The sequence below is a fragment of the Tympanuchus pallidicinctus genome, unplaced genomic scaffold (assembly GCF_026119805.1).
Source record: "Tympanuchus pallidicinctus isolate F22 unplaced genomic scaffold, pur_lepc_1.0 scaffold5, whole genome shotgun sequence".
NCBI classification, from domain to species: domain Eukaryota; kingdom Metazoa; phylum Chordata; class Aves; order Galliformes; family Phasianidae; genus Tympanuchus; species Tympanuchus pallidicinctus.
This window is the reverse complement of record NW_026294769.1, coordinates 44,431,660-44,455,247: the sequence shown is the minus strand read 5'-3', so window position 1 is coordinate 44,455,247 and position 23,588 is coordinate 44,431,660. Positions and strand designations below refer to the sequence as shown.

General features: G+C 37.9%; 1 protein-coding gene across 7 annotated transcripts in view; it reads left to right on the top strand.

Annotated features, from left to right (window-relative positions):
* Positions 1 to 23,588, top strand: part of NCOA2 (nuclear receptor coactivator 2) — a 188,921-nt gene that overhangs the window by 9,868 nt on the left and 155,465 nt on the right. The window lies entirely within an intron of this gene.

Here is a 23,588-nt window from a genome sequence, read left to right as displayed (position 1 = left end):
TACATCAGGCAGTGCTGTTCCTGTTCAGCACTGCTCAGGAGAAGGGATAATGCCATTGAGAATTAGGAGAAGGGACCACTGCAGATTGTTTAAATGCATACTAATAATAGTTTGGTAGAATAGTGAAAGAAAGTAAAATATAACTGCTGTATCTTTATTTTAGGCATGTTTAATATATCAGTGTACTTACTTGGTATAAACCTTTTACAAATAAGCGTTTGAGATTTTATGTGAGAACCTTTTCAGGGTACTCATGAATAAATGTTGTCTTTTAACACATAGAGTGACTTATTAAGGTCGGAAATATGTATTTTTGAGGCTTGCACACTAAATATAGAGGTGGGGAATGAGCCAGCTAAGAAGGGCTTTAGTTGTTTTGGGGCATAGCTGTTTGTACAATGCTGGCCATTTATGGTTTAAAATATGTATGCCTACCTCAAGTATAATTTCCTCCTTTGTTAATTACATTGAGTGACTGTTTGTTTTTTGTTTTTTTTTACAAGCTAGCAACTCTTTTCTTTAAACTTACTCGATTTTCTAACATCAGTGAATGAAAACAGGTTTAAGGTGCTTTTCTGAGCTTCTGTTTTCCTGCCTTTCTTGGTGGCTGTGCTGATAACAAAGATTTGCAGTTCATTGCATTCAATAAACTTTGTAATATTGGTTGAATAGTTTGTTTGTACAGTAAATTAACTTGAAAGTGCTGTGCCACGTAGATGTTGTTTATTGCTTGCTTATGTACACTTATTGCTTACACGGTATTATTTGTTTAAAGTACTTCACTGAGCTGCATCATGTTCATAATGTGTGCATGCAGGTTTTCTCGTTAATAAGCTGTATTTGTGATCATTTAAATTAATTGTTTAAGAAGAAGAGAATATTAATCTCAAAATATCTGCTTTTTCTTCGAGGGAATAAAAGACTCGTAATAAAATGAGTTGGGTATGACTAATGAAGAAAGAAAAATGCCATTGCCAAAATTCCCCCAAAGAGAACATGAAATTCTGTTGTCAAATTGATAGCGTGTTTGTTTTCACTTCAGACATCTTGATTATAATTTTCTATATTAACAAGGAAATATGTTAGGTTAAAACTGAGAAAGGTAAATATATAAAAAGCAATTGCATATAATTACCTTTTTTTTTCGTAATTAATCTGAGTGGGGGAAAAGAAAAACACTAAAAAGGCAACCTTTCTTTTGTTTAGTGCTGCTAAATTCTGCACCAAACTTCTGAATTTTTGTTGTTATAGTGCCAGAAAGTAATCTGGTACCTCTACAGATACTGACTAAAACATGGTTGCTGTTCTTGAAAAGTTCACAAGTTTTAATACGAGCAACTAAAAGGTAAAATGTGGTATATAAAGTGTAAATTGATAATAGTGAATAAGAAACCTGTACAACATAAAAATGGATGTTGTGAAATGATTCAAAAGGCAAGGAATCTGCCTCTGCCTGGCAGCAGAGAGGCCATTTTCCCAAAGAATATCCTGATGCTCTAAATGGAATGCTTATCCATGTGTGCCCATGGCAGTTCAGTGAAAGAGAGCTGCATGAAACATGGAGCAGTTTCAAATTTTGGTTCCTTTGAAGTCTTGGAATTGATATCATCGAATTCTGAAGTCCTATTGTTTGACTTATTCAGGTGCTCTCCCTCTATAGAACAGTATCAATTAGAAACGAATTTATGTTAATTAGTATGTGAAGTTAGGAAGGATATACCAGCTGGAATCTCCTAAGTCCTGGCCTTGGCTTCTTAATGGGAGCTGCCTGTGGAATAGGTGCTGCGTTTCACTGGGCATCGTGATGCTGTGCCAGGAGTGTGGCTGAACTTGTGTTCACTCTGCAGCTGCTGTGAGCTTTTCAGCAGGTGAAATTCTTAGTGCTGATTGGATCTATTTTGAATGTGATACAGTGCATAAAGGTTTGAAAGTTGGACGTGATAAATGGCTTTAGAGCATACGTGAAGAAACACATGGAAGTAATGTGAATGCTGGAATTTGTGACCACACACCAGTGTGTGTGGTGGCTAGGGTAATGCAGGGTAGCTGCTGGGTGCTACCAAGAAGACATGCAGTTAGAGATGGCAAGAAGGACAGACTTGCAAACCAGCCAAACAGATAAAAGTGTGAACTTGACTTTCCAGTCTAAAAATTTCCAATCAGAAAGTATCTTGTCTCTCATTTTCTTTTTGTATTAAAAGGTTTCTGTTGCAGGGAATGTTTCTCAGGGAAAAGAAGAGAATGTAGATTATAGGAATCTCAGTTTTCTGTCACTTTCAATGACGCTCTGTTTCAATCCAACTTTGTAGTGGCTTCATTGGCATTTGTGTTGTAGTTAGTGTCAAGTGTGATACATAGGAGATACTTGTGTCTGTTTGTTATGAGTTATAGCACTCCTTATTGTTTCTCACAGCAGTTGTAGATAAAGAAAATTCTGACAGATGTTTCACTTAAGATGGAGTCCTCCAAATACTTGTATGTGTGAAAGGAGCACTGTCAGAAAGTGAAGCATGATACTGAAAATATAGGAGTACCTTACACTAAAACAAGTTTTATGAGTCTTTACTATTAATTTGAAGATGCGGGGAAGAAAAGATTACAATAGGTTGCAAGTATGAAATATAAATGAGGGAGGGAGAGAGCTCCCTTCTGTCAGAATTCAAAGCCGTGCTGGGATGGAGCCCACCAAGAACTCAGGTGTAAATACACAGCACCTTAACTCCCAAAGGAGCAGTATTTCAGAAAAAAAAACTGAAATAAAATAGTTATTGATCATGGGAACGGATAATCTTTACTGACTCACATCTTCTCATTTGAAGCAGAATTTGTGAACGATTTTTAGCCTGGTTTGAATTGGTTTGTGCTAAATAAAGAGAATGCGGTCACGTTCTGAGACCTCAATACCGAGTGGTTCTGTTCTGCATGAAATACGATTGGATTTTCTGTTTTCAGTCACTCCTGTAGCGATATTAGTTGATGTGGGTTGGCTATAAAGGTGCCTATTAAAATAGATTCTTGATTATAGTGAATTTAATCCAGTCAGGGTCAAAATTGTACTCCTAATCTGAGAGTGAACACTGTGTGTGGGTGGTACAGTGAGAAATGAGCATCTATTCAGATTTGTGAGATCTTTTTTCTTTTTCAAGTTGGGATTAGTGATTATGGAAATCTTTCATTTTTATTGTATGGAAGAGGTGAAATTTGCACAAATGCAGTATGTTGCTTTGCCTTTAAAATTAATGAAAATGGAGAATTCAGAGAAACCTCATCATCCTTACTACTAGTAGAACTAGATTTGTTAACAGTGAAAGCAGATTTCAAGTACTTCAGTATTTTGAGGCCACAACATTCAATTTCATTCGAAGTCTGAGGTAAACTTTCCTTAAATATGTAAAACTCATTAATTACCTTGAATGGATTTAAATGGAGTGCTCTGTCAATGAAATTCTTACTGAACTGATAGAATCAAACCCCATTTATCAAGTCCTGTTGAAAACACTATCGTTCAATTGATTGAAATTTGTCTGTTGTAGCAATATCCAGGAAGATTATTTCTAACACTTCAGTTTTAGTGAGATATATAAAAAAAAATATTTAGGAAATGAGATAGCTAACTTGATTTCATTCACTTCTTAAATATTGGTCTTGACTTAGTGATGGGCTTTGGAAAGATTTTTTTTCATTTCTTAACTTGATAGGAACCTTTTTATATCTCCAAAGGTATAGTATATATGCATTTTCAGAAGAAATAGCTGTCATTATTGTCTGTGGAAAATCAATATGTATTTTAAATATGGATTGATGACATTCTACTACCAGTATTGGAGCCTGGGAATTCTAGAGGGGTCAAGAACAGGACAACTGAGCACTTGTATCATCAAAGAAGATGAGATGCATTTATTCGGGCAAATTTTCCTCTGGGCCTGCGTTTAACCCCTGCATTGGGAAGAGTGAAATATTTACCCAGCTCAGCTCTTGACAGTAAATAGTATTAATTAAATACAGGGCTTGAAAATGACACTGGTATTTCAGTTTAAGGATGGTAGATTTTGCCTTGGCTTTCTGAATATTGAATTCCAGTAGTCTGTTTATTTGACAGCATTATAGTACAATAATTTGAGGATCATAGATATTTCTGTACGTTAAAGTGGGTGAATTTTTATCATGCCACAATGCTGGGATGTTAACTCTGAAGACTTATGTGACAAGAATAGTGAGTGAATTTGCAACTGGTTGATATAAAGCGTGGCACAGTTTGTTTTCATCTGACTAATTTACCTTTACCAACTGAATTGGCAAGAAATTTTAACTTTGTTTAAACAAACTTTGGTTATTGAAAATGCAGTCTTAGATAATATTTCATTTATTAATATCTTTAACTGTCTTAAATGTTTTAGAAATATCTCTCCAACTGTACATAGCCTAACAAAACAACTCATTTTAGCAATCTGCAGAGAGAGAAGGTATTTGAATATTTTCCTTCCCCGGAAAAGACAGCCATTTGTGGTTAGCTGACTGCACAGGCACCAGATTTTAGTATACGTGTTTAGCAACTGATGATCCAGATGCTTCCTCTTTTTCATTATCAGTATTTTGTTCCTCAGTAATCCCAGTTCAATAAACTACAGTGTTCAGTATACACCAAGCTCCATATATTTCCCAATGACAGCAATAGGTGATCTAGGAACATTTAAAATCAGAACTGAGAAGAGTTGCATTTGTAGTAGGTATTTCAAGTCAGTTCATCCTTGAGGCAAACGGTGTCATACTGAGTTAAAATGTTTCCATTCATTTTCTTTCAGCATGCTTTTCTCCTGCTTTTGTTGATATTATGTAGACCTTTAACTGTCCATACCCATTGAACTGAGGATTCCATTTTGCTTTGGGTTCCTTTGTCCTTCAATCTCCAGGCACCTGTTTCACAGCTATAAGAGAGATGTCTGCTGCATTGCTTTGATCAGGGTGTAAGCTTGAAACTCTGCTTTGTGGTGCCACAGTTAGTAGTATTTTGGAATGGGATTGAAACATAAATTTCTCTGAATGTAGGTGGCCAACATGTATGAAATTTCAGTTGAGTTAATTTTTATGGCCTTTCAGTTTTCAGTTGTGGTTTTTCGCTTGGCTTCTCTTCACAAATCCTGCTTAGCTCTATTTTTACTGCTTAGAACAGCTGGGGAGTCCATACAAAAAAACCTTCCCTGTCTGGAATTGCAGTGTGTAACTACCTGAATGTATTCTACGATAGAACAGAGTATGTATGATGATAGCTTCACGTGTGAATACTGATGTTTAAAGTGCTTGTCTGTGACTATGATGCTGGTCTTGGGTTCCTCATAAGCCCACTCTTGTCATAACTCAAGTTCTCATCTCCTGATCAGCTCTGAAATATTTAGGGAATCAATGCATGTAAGTCTACTGTATAACACTTAAGACATGCTTGATACAAATTGACAGATGTTTTAAGAAACTGTTACACAAAAAACCAACCTGCAATACATCATCTTATATGAAAATATCTTATGCTGTTCTGCTGCTGTTATATACCAAATGTGTTACCACCACTGTTGTACACTACAGGAAGTGTGCTTCAGCCTAAACTGTTACATGTCATTTGCTCTGTTAATTTTCTGCTTTCGCTGGTTAGCATCAGACGTGCTGTGTGTATATACACCTGTGTAGTATTAAACTCATTTTTGAATATCAGCCTAGAACCAAGCATATGGTGCTCTGCTCCTATTTTAGGGCACTATTAGAAAGAAAGAGAAGAAATGTAATAGCCTGCTGGTGGTGAATTTATTTCCAGTAATGACAGTTCAGAAAGTTTGGCATCATCTGACAATGATAATGCTTTGGGTAGTACATACTTGTCTGCTTGGTTAAAACCCCAGGGCAGGGGAGATGATGTGTGGATCAGGACACTCTGATCCATGTGAAACTGCCATAGGAGAGGCTGGAGATGAGTCGGTCAGTCCCTCTGCTTCCCAGTGCCTGTTACCGTTCCACAAGTGCTGCTTCCTTTATTCTGTTGGCCTCACCAGTCCCTGGACACCTGCAGGACATGTCTCTTGCCACAGCCTACATTACCTGATGTGGTTCACAGGCTGGGGAATGCTGTCTTGGGCCCACATGGACACCAATGTGCATGGTCAGGGCCACACCTGTCTTGAGGGGAGAGAGGTGGGGGGGCGCATCTCTATATGCTGCCTCAGTTGGAACATGCAGCAGCATGGAGGAGGGAGTCATGGTGCTCCTGCTGCACAGCAGGGTGCCCAAGTGGGAGGATGCTGCCTCTCTGGGCTGCTGATATTCCCTTCTATCTATCTCTGCCTCTGAAACATTTCTGCTTCTTAGTGCTGCTTGAATGCCTTGTTGGAGAGCTGGATTTCTCGTGTCAGCTGTGAGTACCCTAGCTGCTGTGCGTGCCGTGCAATAAAGGACGGGAGTTTCTTCACTTTGCCACTTCTTTTTATTTAATTTATTTATATGCTACCTATCAGGTTGTCTTTCCAGACAAGGTACTGCAGAGGAAGCCAAGGTGTACATTTACAGATATATCTAGCAATTAAATTCCCTTGTGGTTGCTTGTAATGCTTCAGGATAGCTTACTCTACTGTGATGTGAAGTAAACTTTCTGAAACAAGGGCATTTTTGCTGGCAAACTGAGGATTTGTGCAACTTGAAACAGTTTTGGAAATATGTTAGGTTTTGTGTTGTTTGGGGGCTTCTTTTTTGTAGAGACTGAAATGAAAAATCCACTCTAGGGACAGCTCTGTTCCTTATAGCAGTGGTATCTCTGTTCCTAATTAAATGAATACATTTGACTATGAAGATACGTTACTAATTTGATTTTCCCATAGTTGTCACTGCATATGCCATCTTTTTTCCACATACTTTGATTAGACCAGCGTGAAGTATTTTGCCATGAGGAATTCTTGGAAATCTGAAAAGATCAAAATCAGCATTTTTAGATCTTGCATTAGAGTAATGGAGAAATAAAAAATATGAGCTGTTCAGAAGGCATCTCCCAGAGAGATATGGAATTTCCTTCAGGGAAGAGGGTCCCATGCTGGGTAAAACCTTGTTCTGTTAATTGAAGACTTTTTTCATTTGTATGAGCTGAGTGTACAGAAGGCATCACCTTTCACTGTTTTTTAAGTGATTTTATTCCATTGAAAGATAAGGAAGTTGGTAATAGGGTAGAAGCAACACGTGATTTTTTTTTTAAGGTATTGTAGTAATTGAATGCTTTTGTTTGTTTCTATATTGTAATTTGTATTGATTGTATTACCAGTTCTTCGTTCTGTCCTGTTGCTTTGTTTAGAGTATCATGTAACTTTAAGAATCTTTATGCCATGCTGATGATGATCTCTGTGGCTCTTTGTGTGAAGCATCTGTTAATCTCATATGGTGCTGAACTATCAGGTTTGTTTGTTTGTTTGTTTTTAAACTTGAGACCAGAGTCAGCAATGAAAATTGAACTTAGTGATAGTTTGGACAATTCTTTCCTAATCAACAGATTTGGATGAGGTGGCAGGAACTGTCTGTAGAATTTGACGGCTTACAGAGTTCATCCCAGAATGAATGGATTCTGTGGTGGAAATTTAAGACTGCCTATGAGAATTATGATACTTGGGTAACTACAGCAATAGGATTATCCTCTGGGTTTGTGCTTGGGAGCCAGGAGCTTCTACTTCAGTGCCGGGGTGGTGAGAGGTGTTCTGAACAAGTCACCTGAGCTGTAAGCCCCTTCTCTTCCTTATCTGTAAAATGGACTCAGTTCTCATTATTTTCTCCATATACAGAATATTGAAGTTTGTGGACTGTTCATAGAAAATAAAAGCATTTGTTTTCCTCAAATATAAATAAAATGTCTGCTTTTTGTCTACCCGTATTGTGATATATTAATGAAGTTGTAAGAACTGCTGTTCAAGCAATGGCCTTTTTCCACTTTATTAAATGACCCAAATTGATTTGAATTAACACTATATTTGGCTGCTTGTGTTAGGAGATAAAACCAAGCGTTGCTTTAGCTGTGCTTTTCACAGAGGAGAAGAATTAAAAACTATCTCTGTGTGGTGACAATGGAGTTATTCTTTGAAATTCTAATTTAACACTTCAGTAATGGGTCAAGCTTTCTCTGAATCCTCTGTGGGATTATTTGATTTGCTGTCTGGTTGACCTCAAGGAAAATGGCATGTCTTTAAATTACAAGAGGTGCCATGGTATCGCCTTATAATAGAGCCGCATGGGAGAGTTTGTTGTTTTAAGTGAGGATTGTCGCCTAATGACTAAGGGATTATATGAATGGGGCTTATTGCCAAGGACTACCTGGAGGGGAAAAAGCTGTATTTTTAGAATGATTTTTTTTTTTTTTTTTGTAGTTACCATCAGATGTATTATTGAAATTGGTGTGTTTGAGAGATAAGGGGAAAATATACTTACCTGAAGGGGAGGTTAGGATGGGATTAGGGTTTAGCATCTGTTTTGTCTTCAGCATTATTTGTGCATGGGCGAGTTTTGTCTTTTCAGATTCTTTTTTATGCCTCAAGAAGAATTGCTACTATTTTTTGTAACAAAATTGTTATTAAATGGCGTGCACATGACTATGGAATTGGAGGGAGAAGTTCTGCTTTTTATAAGCAGACAAAGAAGCAGCTTGAATATTTTGCAAGTTCATGCGTGTCATGTTTAGCCTGCCAGAACCTTTACAATTAATTTGCAAAGCACTGAAATAAAGAACTCAAATGCTTTGTGCTGTGTCATACATAAAGGGAATAGTTAGAAGTTAATTTGTAACTGAATTTTAAGGGGAAAATAAAGGCAGGATTTCAGTTAATAATGAACTCTCTCTGAAATTTCACTTTTTGATGTTATTTATGCTAGAGGTTCTGTGCATATCGCTCTTTCATTTTTTCAGCCACAGTTCACCTTTAGAAGCCATATAACATACCTGCTCATATTTTAGCAGGTTACATATTTCTCCTTCTTACAAATTAAATTGAATTTTTAAATATCTATGGTTTGTGATGTCATAGAGTATAAATTAATACAATGAAAAGCTCAGCAGAATAAATCACTTTAACTGCACTTAGTGTCTCTTCAGGATTATTGAATAGAGACGAGCTGTGCAGTGTGCATTGTATATATTGAGAAATATCAGAAGACATTTTTGACAAGAGTTTTGGAATGAGCTGTGGGCTCAACTCCAGCACTGCTGTGTGCAGCCCCTCCTGCAAAACTTTCCACTGCCATTTTGTCACAGACTGCATGCCTTTATTTCAGCTGAGATTTCTGATTTCAGTAACTCCAGCTCTATGCTAGTTGAATTGCATATTTGCTCTGAATTGCATGGTTGAATTTATTTAGTGTTGCTTCTGATTTTTTTTCTTAATTTACTTAAGAATACAAATGTATTGGTTCATGTAAAGTTCGATTTATATCAGTTTGAATTAATATGTTGTGGCAGGTTTCTGAAGTTGGCAATAGCTGTGGAAATGTAAATCTTGTAAGATGTTGAGAAGGAATATTGGGTAAAAAGCAGTGTAGTCATCAGTTTTGTATGTGTATGTAGGGGAGGGAAATTCTTTAGGATGTGAACGTTTCTCCATAATTTCTAGTAACTGACAGGGAGATGTAAATAACATAATACAATAAGGTTTATAAAGATAGAAAGTACACAGATTTATTTCTCTACATTTCCATTAAGGGCTTGTTTTCAAATGCAAAACCTCCTCCTTCTGTCTTCTGTATTAAAATGTATACAGTGAAGTGTTAGTTGCAGCACAAGCAGCTGGGCCTTGCTCATGAGCTTCCATCTGACAATTTGGTAGCATGTTAGAATTGGACTGGTTTGCTGCTTCAAACTGGGTATCCTGCTCTTGATAGGAGAGGTGCAGTTACCCATTTGCTAATAAAAATAATACTGCTGGAGTAAGCAATAGCATCGCACACGCACACACAACCCAAACCCAACAACAACAAAACCCTAACCCACAATTCCAAAGCCCTGAACAGTTCAGCAACACTTCACACAACACAGTACACGGAGTCATGAGCCACATTGTCTTGCAAGTCTAGCTGAATGGACAGCCTCTGTCTGCAGTGTGTCCTGAAAATTGCCTATTGGGACTATTTGGATTTAGAATCATAGAATGGTTTGGGTTGGAAGAGACTTTTAAGATTATGTAGTTGCAATCCCTGCTCTAGGCAGGGATACCTCCCACTAGACCAGGTTGCTCAAAGCCCCATCCAGCCTGGCCTTGAGCACCTCCAGGGAGGGGAATTTATTTTATTTATTCATTTATTTTAAAGAGCTTTTGCTTTTGTAGGGGATGTTTCATTTGCTTCTGTACTTCTTTTTCCTAGAGGGGAAATGTAAACTCAAGTTTGTCTTCGGACTCCAGCTCTAATAGGGGAGTGTGGGAGTTTGCAGAGATGAGTTCCAGACAGAAACCTCAAGTACACTGCAGACTGAAGCTGTACAGCACTGTGTAGGGATGCCATGAAATTTAGAGCATTGTGGTTGTGGAAACAATGAGAAATCTTCCAATCAGGGCTCTATCACATGTGGAGAAGACTGATTTTATTATTGGTAGATGAAGCGCATCTCTGTTTTTCTTCCTTTTAACCCTGATGTGACCCTTGTAAAAGGTGAAAGGTGGTTCAAACTCCTATTCACTGAGATTTGGAGATTTCCTGAATATAAACTTAGCGGTTGTGCCAGATTATAGGGCCACAAATCATCAGGCTTTTTCTAGAATTTTGACTTTGGTTGAAGTGAGAGTTCAAATAAGGAAAAAAGTATAGCACCTCATCTCATGATTTATGCAGATGGTGATGTAGCGTTTTGCCTTTATTAACTACTGCTCTCTCTGTGCTGGTGTAGACTTTCATAGCCATCTTCTTTTCCGTATGTAGGCAGAAAATACCAATAAAAATAAGGGAAAATATACCGTTTTTTTTTTTTTTTTTTTTTTAAAAGCTTGCTTACAGCATATGTAGGGAAATGAAAAGCATGTTCCAAGTCCTAATGGAAAAATGTCATGATATGATACAGAGCTTTTTCTGAGTGGTGGTTTAGAGAGATCATGTACCGTAAAAGAACGAGTCACTTGGCAGATTTTCCACTAGTAGTTTGTGTTGTATTTTGGTAGGTAATACACAAGACATCTTTGTGATCACACAATTTCTCCCCTATGGCCATGACAACTACTTTCGTGGGAAATGAGTACATGAATTGATGTATTCTGAGTTTTCTTAACTGCAATTAAACATCTGGAAGCAAGCAGAGCTGTCACCATAGGACCAGCCAGCTTTCTACAGAATATCAGGAATACTCCATGGGCCTCTCTTTGTAAATGTCTGCTGCAGTTATCTGGTGTCTATTTTTCATTCAAGGCAGCATACTTAGTGCTCTGTACTCATTGTCAGGGCCAGCTTGACATCTGACCAGTAGTCCTTGATTACTATTAAATACTTACAAACATGCTTGTTGTTTTGTGTGAAATAAACATAAATTTGGCTCCACTATCATTTTGGAAGATTGGGATTGTACTGGAAAGTCAAAGGCAGAAATAAGAGTGAGAGCATAAACTGTGTCTCTTCTAGATGTTAATGAGGAAATCAGTAGGGTGATAGCTGGTTGGAAATAAGGTAGTAATAGCTCAGTCTAAGTTTTATTTGTAGAAGTACACTGGAGTGAGAATTTGGATGCCTGAATACAATCTGTGTAAATAATCTCTATTGTAGTGAACTTTTTGCCTTCAAACCTGTGCTCTGTATTAACAGAGTCTTAAATACAAAATATGTGAATAAGAAGAGTAACTCTCTGGCCACGAGTTTGGTGAATAATTGATAAAGTGTTTAAGAAAAACAATATTGATTTTCATCTCTTTCCCCTTTTCCTCTCTGCCTTCAGTCTCTGCTTCCTGGTCGTGTCCAGCTAAGATAATACAGTAAATGTCTAAGCTCTGGCAAGTAAGGCTGTCACATTGATGTTTAACTGACTTTGAAGCAGTGCAGCTGTAAGGGGGAAATGAATTCTGTTCTCTGTCAAAGCCTGTAAAAGAGTGTTTGTTTTAGCAGCTACTGAAGATGGAAGTGTTTATTCCATGACTGCATTGGTTGTCAAAGCTGGACATATTTTCCTGTATTAATAATATTTGGAATTTTTCATTAGTTATCATTTCCTGCTGATTTCTCAAAAGGACTATTGAGATTCTGATCACTGTTACAATCTTTTTAGCTTTGCTTTTTGTATTTGAATGGGAATCTTGGAATTCCATTTCTGTGTGTGTGTGCATGCCAGCATGTGTAAGTGCATATTATATAAAATTTTAAAAGCAGTCATGAAACTCTGATACTTTTCCATCCAAAAATGCAATGGATTTTTGTACAAGAAGCAGAAGGTCAGTTTGCCAGGTGGTAGAATAAGGTGCCTAACACTCATGAAACACTGCTTACATGTATTTCTTTTTTTTCTTATGGTTTCTGTCACAGGCTTTTGCCTCTGAAGCACAGAACCCTCTCTTGATGTGAGAAGAACAACCCGCATTTGGTTGCCAGCTTTTATTGGAATGTATGATGTGCTGTGTAATTTATTTCAAAAGTAACATATGAGGTGCACTTAACAAATGTTAGCCATTCACTATAAACAGAATCGTCCTCGAGTGTATTTGGCACATTGTGGCTACAGTAAGAAGAAATAGTGAAGTGATGAGGTTAGAGTATTTTTGGTTTGTTTGGCTCTTTAACATAGATCGTCTAGAGCCAAAAAAACTTAATTAACTATAAGGATTTGAAACTGGAAGCAATAACCATGCTAAGTAAGCCTGTCACCATCTTGGCATAGTTAGCACAGAGAGCAAGCGGCAAGGGAAGCAGCATTTTGGACTGGTATTGATTACAATTGTATGCAAGTCACTAATTATCTTTACTGTAAAATGGTTGGTAAACAGCCAAAATGCAGCTGCTTTGAGAAGATTACACTTTCTGATGTTTTTATAGGAATTACATGGATACCAAAATGTTTCCTAAGCTTCTCCGTGATGATGAGTGAGATGTAACAGGGAAGAATGACCCAAAATCACAGTGGAAGTGAGAAGGAGAGAAAGAAAAAGGTGTGAGAACAGAGGATTATGATAGCTGCGTGTTTACGCACCTTCCTTACTCTCCTCGTTTCAATCTGATGTCTGAAGGAAATAAAACTCATGTGATTATGACTGAGACAAAACATGTTGATGTGCATTTGTGTGGCTGCGTGTGCTTGCCGCTTCCTTCCTCAACCCCCAGAGAAACTGCTCCCACAGGCTGCATGAGCATCTGTGCACAGGGAGATGGTGGTGACAGAAAGTATGCTAAAACCTATTCAGCATCAGGAGGTCCTTGTTGGGTGGGCACCACAGTAGGTCAGTGAAGGCAGCAAGTTGCTCAAGCTGCTGGTGCGGTTGTCCTGCTCCTTTTTTGCTTGCCTTGCTGCTGCTTCTTGGTAGCTGGAGGCTGCATGTCTTCTGATGCAGAGGAATTGTGAGGTTTAACACAGCCCTATCTTAAAAATCAGAAGGTTTTATGTCAAGGCACTGTTTCTTGTGTTTTAAAGTCTGTTGCTAGAAGTTGTTTACTTGTGCCATACTGGTACAACAATCTGAGATACTGATATGATACTCTGTGATATGTATAAGTGATAAATTCCCTGTTTTTAAATAAGTTGATTTTCAAGGTACTGGCAGGCAGAAAGCATACAGTGCTGTATGGCAGAGGGGCAGGGCAGGCCTTCATTTGTCCTTCCCCTTTTTCTAACATAATGATTTTGGCTATCAGCACTGCAAGTTGTTTGCTTCAGCTTCAGATAATCAATCTGATTAAGTGTCTTGGCAGTATTTGATATTGTACAGAAAGCATTTGGAATGGTTGAGAGATATTTCACTGAGCTACTACTCATGTGAAAGGCTTCATTTTAATAGTCTTGGTGATAACAGAACTAACTGGAACAAGAGAAAGATGGAAATAATATATATTGGAACCTATCTTTTAGAGTGAGTGATTGTAGACATAAACCACTATTAGAACTTCTTCCTCTGTGCCTAGTTCCCGTCTGGATGAGTGAAAGCAGTGAGACTTATGTACTTAGTCAACTTAAGGTGTTGCTTAATAAAAAAGCTGAGGAAAAAGTTCTCTGAGTAGTAACGTGTTAAGCACAAGTATAATGGACTCAAGCTGTTAATGACGGGCTTCAGGCTCACCAGAGGTAGAACACTGCAGGGTGGAAGGTGCCTGTGGCTTGGGTCTGAACCCCCTGGTGAGGGCAGCGATACTTCAAGAAAACCTGAAAATACTTCTTAAATGCCCCAGAGAATTTCCAGAATGGCTGCGAACCAGCTTTAACTGGGCCTTGGTTAATTCCTGATTGCAGTATTTGAATGGCTTTGCTTCAGTGTATCTTGCAAAATGACCCCTGATAATGTGCTTATTTTCTATAAGGTTTTCCTGGAGAAGCCTATCCCCTAGGAGCTCTGAGGGGTGTTTCACGGAGCTGGTCTGGTCTGAGCCATCATGTCCAGTGTGTGCTGCAGCATCTCTACCAGCCAGTGCTTGCAGCTTCAGCCACTTTACACCTGGCCTTTCTCACTGCAGTTGGTATTAGAGCGGCCAGATCTTGACTTCCTAAATACTTGACAAAGGGAGAAGAAGAAAATGCACACAAACATGTACAACCAAAGCAACAAAAAAACTATAATCTAACCATCAATAAACTTGCTTTGTAGTGAAAACTTGCTTCATTCACCTTCCTCAGTGCTAAAATTGACATGGCACAGTGGGCCTCCTCTGTGAATGAATGCAAGCCTGATTTAGCTTCCTGCCTGCAATGAAGAAAAGAATAGAGACATACTTTTTAAGGAATGGTTATTCAAAAGTAATGTGTTTGGCTTTTTGTTTTTTGGTTTTTTTTTGCAGCACAATTATATATTTAACAGGAAACTAGGCTGCAGTCTTTATGAGTAACTCTTATTACTGCTGCTTCCTTGGTTTCCTGGAGATGATGGCTATATAAAATCTTAAAGCATGCAGCATCACCTTAGTCAATTTTCTTTTCTGTCTCATGGTATTGCTGCTTTGTTATTTAATCAGGGAATGTGTTAAATTCAAAAACTGCATGAATATGTTTTCATTTTCTTCCTTCTAACTCCTTGTTGTTGGTTTGAGTGGATTGAAGGAGCATTATAATGGAACCACATCCTGAGGTTTTACTGCAGTTTTTGCAACTTCATATGCATAGGTACAAAGCGTATCAGAAACTGTTGTTTTGCATAGAGGAAAACATTTGCTTTTTAAATTGGCACAACACTGAAACAATTCTTTTTTTGGGGGGGTGCACAAAACTACTTGGAAGATTTTTTTCCTATTACATATATTTTAAAAAAATTAAAAATATAAGTATGTAATGGATGGCACTTCTCAACCTTACATCATTGGCTGCCTGGAAACAGTATTTACTTATAATAACTAATAATAACTATATAAATGATCACATGTGGGATTGCACAGAGTTCCTTTCTCAAAAAGGTTTGTGTGGGGAAGAAACAATTTGGGATCTGTGCTGCAAAGAATTCCGTTAGAGAGTCAGAAGTATTGAGCATTAATTTATTTTATTATATATTTTTTTTAAAGGACCACCAGCCCTGTTCAGTCAGTTTGGTAGCAGTGCAGATATTTTTCATCCAGCTGCATGTATTTTGTGATTGTTCGTTAAAATACTAGGAGTGTTGCTGACAGTGTGCCTTTTACCAGTGTATATTAGCACAGTTTGACAGCTGGCAAAACAAGCAGGCATAGACTGACACTTGTGTCAGATGTCTTTCATTATATATTTTTATTGGCTTAATTTTTCATATGTGTGCTTTATATTGGCAGCTTTACTTTTTTGTGTGTGTGGATGAAGCTCAATAGTCTTTCTTTTATGCACAATTATATTTTGGTAGATTAAAGTTTCACCACAAAATGTGATTTAAATTTGTGTGCAAAAAGTAAAGGCTTGGCTAGAAAATGACCTGAAAAGGTCTGACCATTCTTCAGACTTTAGAAAAAGGAGTGAAAAGCAGAAGCTTTTACCACCTGAAGACCTTAATGCTATATTTTTCATTTCATTGCCTTATGATGGCCCTTAAGAAACTTCTGTGATGCTGCTTTAAAGAGCAGACAGAATCCCGTTATCCATAATCAAGTGTAGAACTTAAATTATTGTAGAGAGTTAGCTAGACTCTGATGATACAGATTTTATGGCAGTCTCTAAATCCTTGACAAATAAGTAAGGCAATACTGAAGCTTAAGTTCTCACTTTGGCCCTTGAGCCATTTCGTTTCCTGATACATCTGGGAAGCATCTCCTGAGGAGATAGAGGTCCTCAGTGGTCTCAGAGCTCCTGGGATGCATTCACACCAGCTGTCAACCCCTTTTCGTAAAGTGTATCTGAGGAAATGGGTGTGAATGGTAAGACAAATGATTCAAGGCTTTAGCCTGTGTCAGAAGTTAAGCAGGGTAGAGCTAAAGCAGATTTTTTACTTTCCTTTCCCAAAAATAGTGAGATATCTGATACATGCTTGTTATATATGAGGATGAGATTAAAGTTTCAGAAGTGTTTTGCAGACTGTGCGGATGAAAGAGGTTTGGAAATAATGAATAGCCGGTGTTACGGCATTTTCCTGTGTTGACAGGGACTCGGGTTGTAAAATTGCCAGCTTGTCTGATTCAAGTCAGGGATTTAAACATCTGTAGTGAGCACTGGGGTGGTTAGATGGGTTATCTTAGGGCCATCCTCTACTGCTCACTCAAAGGTTCATCTTGAATCTTTTCTAACAGGGTTCCTAAAACTGTTATGTTCTTGCAAATAAACTGGTTTTGATCGGTTAGTGTATTTTAGATGTTATTTCAAAGAAAATGTACTTGCTGCTCATCTGAAGCTGAGTGTTCTGCAGCTGCGCAGGTGACCCCTTCTCCCTGCTCTGTTGTGGTGAGAAAATGTGGAGAATGAAGTGGAAGCAATGGAAACTTACCTTGACGAGTTCATGGTCTTCTTCCAGATGAGACTTGATTTTGGAGAAAAAGAAACTGTGGGGAAAAAAGACCAGTGGTCATAGCAATAAGATGGTGTGGGAATCCAGTACAGTCTGCTTAGCGCAATGGAACCAAATTTTCATGGGTATTCTTAAAACAATAAATGTAATTGTGGACTCATTTACGTATTTCCTTTTACATAATGTCCCACCCACATACAGACTTGATTTTGTGCCACTATGCTTTATTAGATTCTGTATTTGTTTGTAATGGAGCTGCTCTAATCCTGTCCTCCCATCTCTTAACTTCTCCCTTAAGAGCTTTCAAATCACGCTTTGAAATGTTAACACTCCTCTTTTTCAAAAATATTCTTCAGCTTTCAGATGAGCGCCACTTTGAATTTACTTCTGACACTTCGATTTTTTGTGCATTTAAGAAACCAAGTGGAATGTGCTGATTCTCTGTTTCCTCTTAGATAAACAGATATCATCAAAAAGAATAGGACCTAATTTGTGTCAGCGTTACAAATTTGGTAACGCTGTGTACGTATATTAACAGCATTCTGATTTTTAGTTTTATGAAAGTTATTGTTTCACTTCCCTTTACCAATGCAGAATTGGGTGTAACTTAGGCATGGACATGGGTAAAAACAACTACATGGATGTAGAAGGGAATAAAATGAGAAACTGGATTGTGACTTGAGTAGAATAAACAAAGTATTTTCGGTGGCAAACCTAAAATACACTGGCAAATACACTGTTACGACTTGTGAGTTCAGTTGTAGAAGTATTAATTGTTATTGTTTGACTGTAAATAGAATGATACATATTTTGATAACTAGCCTTTAGGAACATATTTTATATTCAAATGTTGAAATCCTGAGAAAGGACTTAAATCTCTATTGCACAGTTTATATCCCTAATAGTTAGGAAATCCTAAAATAACTTATACTCTTTCACGTGCAAGTAGATTCTAAAGTTTCTGGTCTCAAACTTCACAAATCAAGTGTGAAAATGGCCACTTAAGCATGGACCTTTACCTATTTGTTTTAGTATAGACAGTATCTATGCAATTAAGTATAATTCTGGTAATTGTGTGCTTCCTGTATATCTCAGGATACATTTAATGGAACAAGTTGCAGGTCTCCGGACTTAGGTAGTGCAGTAGATAAATAAATTGCTGTAAAATGTGGCAGAAATAGAAAGATTGGACTTCTGCATTCAGTGCTATTCTGCAAATTAAATGAGTGTTTGGTTGCCTCCCAAGCGTAAGGCATGAATGGATGTTACTAAAATATGCATTGTTATTACTGGGCAAAAAAGATATTCAGGAAAAAAAGGAAACTTCATAGTAATGATTTTACTTTTCACATAAATGCATTTTATTCCTCCCTTCTTTGTTTTGTTTTCGTGTCTATTTTCTGTCTGCTGGTGTTATATCATTTGCACGCTTAGTTTTTAAATGCTCTTGTGAAAGTATTGCTCTATTACTTCCAGCTGAGTAAGTACTCAGTTGCACCTCATAAGCTTTCCAAGTCACGTCTTACAGCAGTGACAGCTCTGGTCGGGAAACAACTGAGATTTTAAAGCCCAGTTCTTGTTCTCATAAACCATGTTAGTGATGCTTGGAGTTGATTGTAGGCCTATCGATGAATGACGATGCAGTAATTTCAATTATTCCATTCAGTGGTGATGTAGATGCTGATCGGTTTTCAGATACGAATCCAGCAGTTGGCCACATGCGCTAGCTTGTCCTATTAAAGACCAGCCCTCAGAGAAAATGAGTCCTGAAATGAGTCCTGAAAGAACAGGGCTGTAGTTGAGTAGTTCCCTATGTAACTGGAAAGGAAAGTAAAAATGGGTAGATAATTTCAAAGCAGCGATAAGATAATTTCACTGGCCTAACGCAGTGAAAATAAAACATCAGCCTTAAGTGAGGCAAGGTAAAAGACTCATTTCTTCAATTCTCTTGTGCTTCAACTTTTAAACAAAGTTCTTGGTTAATTCAAGTGTTCTCAAAGGAAAAAATGTAGGAAGTGTACGCCAGGCCGTTTTTATTCTGGTGCTGTTTCTACAACTCCAGATTAACATCAACAACTTTTGTCACCAGGAATGCAATATAACCATTAGCAGAGAAAAATCTGTCCAGCCGTCTCGGGATGATTCCTCTGCTGTTGTAAATTAGCTGGAATTCTTGTGAAAAGCTTTCCACATCATGAATGCTTTGGAGAGTATCTGTGCAGGCTTCAGCTGGTTTTAATTTGCCTTACTTAGCTGTATATTATGTCCATGTTTGCTCCTAAAAGTTGTGCGCAAATAATTACTTGTCAGTCTACAAATGGTACAACAGAACTTTGATTGCAGAGCCAGCTTTGGATGGGCTTGGCACAAAAGAAGAGCTGCACAAGTACTTTTCTACGTGTCTAGTTTTCTTTGAAATTACTTTTTGCCGCGTTTTTTTATTCTTGCAGTGCTGTCACCCCTTGGCACTCTGTAACTCCACAGGACTACCATATGTAAGGTTTAAATCCTCGTGGTAAATGATCAGCACTTGTAAGTCCATTTATTTCCAGACGTTTTAACGTTTTCTGCTGAAGTATGGAGGCTTGGTTTAATTATCTTGCCTTAGCCAAATATTTTTGTCTGATTTCTGCCAATTTAATGACCTATAGGGAAGGTATGTTTAATGTAAGATCCAAGGACACTTGCGAAGGGCTTGTGCATGTGTGTTCAAAGGCAAAATGAAGAAAAAAATCCTCCTCTTTTTTCTTTTCCACCTTTTAAAAGGACAAAAGTGTGTTTTAATGTGTTTCCTCAGTACCATAACACTTTGTATGGTTTCTGTTCTACCTTGTTCTTAAACTGCTTTTCATTGTATCTTTTTTGGTTTGGCTCCTGGGGAGTACAAGAGTGAGATTTCCAATGTTCAGCTTGTTGGAACAGGTTTTACTCCATCTCCTTTCTTTCTGTTTGCTGGGTTTGTGTATGTGCAAATTTCAGAATTATCTACCTTCCCTTGATGATTAAAACATTTCATTTCTTTGCAGGGTAAAAAGCCAATACCTACTTACAAAAATCAATACAAATGTACTTCAGTTTAAGCTATAGTTCTGCATTTCCATGTATTTGATAGATGCAAGCTGTTCATTTGAATTCTTGGGCAGAAGTCACCAACACTGAAAGACCTCAGCCACACCAGGTGTACATTTAAACCAATGGGGTAGGGAGTATCTCCTGCTTACAGTCAGATACTTCAGAACTGTGTTTTTGTGAATTAGGTAGGAAGAGTATTTTCTTCAGTTCTAAATCGTGTGTGTGGTTGTGGTAGTGTTTCTGAATGCTGTCTTTAGCTGACCTGCTAACGTAGATATCTGCGTTCTTGATTTGTTGGGTTTTTAAAGTTTTTTTTTTCTTTTTATGAAATAAATTTTGAGATGTATTTATGGTGTTAACATTCTGTATTGTCTAGAGGAAACAAAGCAAACAAAAAACATGAAGAGCCATATCAGCCAATCAAGGTATTTCATTCCTGTTGAGATTAATGAAGGAGCTAAAAGAAGTAAGAAATTCCAAGGCCACCTTCAATCTAAGAGTAAGAGCTTTCTAGGCCTGTCTTCAGTAAGCTGCAATTTTTGTATTCTGAAAGACTTTGAGGAGGAATATTCCTAAAACTTGTTTATGTAGTGTTTCCTTCATGGTGTTTGTATGTGCTGTTTCCCAAGAAGTCACATCAGTTGTTCTAAGATAAGCCAGAAGTCAAAATCTGATAATGATCCATAACTACCTCAGTTTTTGCTTTATGGCATTAGCTTTTGGAGAGGTCAGAAGCATGTTTTGTGTTTTGTACTGAGGTTTCACAGGAAAAAAAATCCAGAAAATTGTGTCATCTTACTAAAGAGAATGTTATGTCAGACTGTGGGAAGAGTTGGTACAATTGTCCAGTGTCTGATATCTCCCTCATGCCAACTTGTTCTGTGTGAGGGTTTGTGGTGTTTTTTTTGAAGGTGTGTTCTCTTGGACCTAACAGAAGCACTAGAGAAATGCTTTTTCTTTTTCTTTCTTTTTTTTTTTTTGTAATAGTATCGTAATGTATTTTTCTCCTTCATGCCAAGATTCCTGAAAATGGAGGAGGCAATGGTTAATTTGTTCAGAAACTTTCAGGCTGTACTTTTGTATGTATATACTCCTTCACTGAACTTCACAACACTTCTTTAACTCAAACTTTAATGCATCAGTGAGTATCATCATTTTTTTTTTCACTTAGGAAAGCAGGCACATGCATATTTGTTTCTGCACTAGTATTAAGCACAAGACTTGCTGGATACCAATTCCATGCTTAGTTCCCTAGGTCTTGCTGTTTGTGCATAGATATTGATCTTGAGCATATTAAGTGATCTGTACCAGTTGCCCCTGTGAATGTTCCAGGACTTGTCACACACTTGATGTGCTGCCCTGGTGGAGGGCTCGTTTGCCAGAAGGCTGTGTTCTCTACCTTGGGACTTTTCCCAGTGTTGTGAAGCATGATTTAAGCTTTGTAGGAATGTTCATCCTGTAATTTTGGACATCTATATTTTAATAACTGTATTACTATTTTTACATGTGATCCTGAATGTTTCCAGCTGTTGTTTGAAGTCCTGGTTCGCAAGGACATGTGTTTCAAGGACTGAGATTTATTGCTTTTACATAACAAATGAAATAATTATGCTAGCACAATATACTTCTTTACTAATAGCATAAATTAATGCAAGTGCAATGCACAGCAATACTACTTTGAAGGTACATATGAAAAAATCATCTCTTTTATCATGTTTTACAGAAATGATGAATGCTAAGGTAGAGGGATTGCTGGCATAACCTGTCACCATGACATGTAGTGGGGAAACACAATTCTGCTGTTTTTATTTCTGCACAGGTCCTTTGAATTTCTTGTCTTCCTGGAATATTTTTTTTTAATGTGTTTGGCTGTACAACAGGGAGAAGCTGGCTTTGCACTTGCTATGGTAACCCAGGAAAAGACAGTGTGCTTGGTAAAGTGGAATCTGTGTACTCTGCTGTTAACAAAGCTTAAAAGCATGGACAGACATCAAGCTTTCAGGCTGTACGGGTTACTTGGGGAAGGTGTGCTGGCAGAGGCAGAGTACACAGAGCAGCATTCCACAGAGCTTGTGACTTTGTACCCTGGAAGCATTTGGCAACCTGCAAAGATTATTACAGCAAACATTTTAATTCAGTTTGCAAAAGTTACTATTACAGAAAGAAAATAATCTTCTAACCTTAAATAAACATGTTCTGAAACTTGTTAAAGAAAAAAAATAGGTTTTTTTTTTTTTTTTTTTTTGTGTGTGTGTGTGTGTGGTTTTGTTTCAGGGTAGACCCTGCAAGGGATGCAAGGGTTTTGCATCTGTTTTAGTATAGCTTGATCATGTTGGTTATACAGGGCAATTGGCAGCCCAGCCACAACATTTCATGTGTGGTAAAAATACATGGGTGCTAATCAAATTATGGGGAGTGAAAAAAGGCCTACAACACAACCGAATTAGAAAGGAAAATCAAAAGTTTGGACAGCATGTTGTAAACCTGACTATTCTGGACAAAACATGGTCTGAAACATGCCAACACAATTATTGCCACTCTTGTGTGTTTTGGCAATGTGCATTGTTTTGAGTTTTTTTTTTTATCAAGAGGACAGTGTAAAAAGTAAAGTCAGGAGATATTAGGAAAACTAGAAGATGAATTTTGGAGTAATGAATTATTGCCAGGATATGGTTATTATGAGGCCGTAGGAAGTTTAACAGCAGCAGTAATAGTGAAGTTGTTAGTGACTGGAAATCCCTTAAACCCAGCTGGAAGTGGGCGAGATGATAGGAAGGCATGCTTTTCTCTCCTGATTACCCTGGAAGTATCATCAAGCTTGCCTTGATGTCTTAGAACATCTGTCTTGGCTGGCAGGGCATGCAGGGCATCTTTGCTCCTCAGCAGTCCTTAGACGGTCGGTGCAGCCCTTGATGAAGGAGAGGTGACCAGTTTTTAATAATGTTTGGTCATCTTGCAAACATTGGGTCTCTGGTTAGAGAGGGATGCCAGCTGGCACTGTGCCTGCCTGAAGGTTTGCACAGAGCTTGGCAGAAGGAGCAGCCCTTTGCCCCACTGCATGCTCCTTACATCTTATTAACAGAAAGGATTTGGGCTTGTCACCAACAGGTGTCTGAGTAGGCTGTAGCCCTCAACAGGTTTTAACTGTGAAATGCTATTGTAGCATGCTATGTTTCAGCTATTTTTGTTTTACTGCTTCTATGACTGGACATTTGAACATGGCATGATTCAGATTTTTTTTTGTCAGATTGTGGTCCACCTGGCTTTGCAGTATGGGCCCATGCACATTCCAATGAGCGTTATGTTTACCTGGAAGGCTGGTGTGCCAGATTAGCACAACAATACGTGGTGTGGTACAGAATTGGGTGGTTCCTGAATTTCATCAGTGGAAAAAAATTAGCTATGTGTTTGGCTGGGTTCAAGCTAAGGCATAACTTCCTGCTTGGG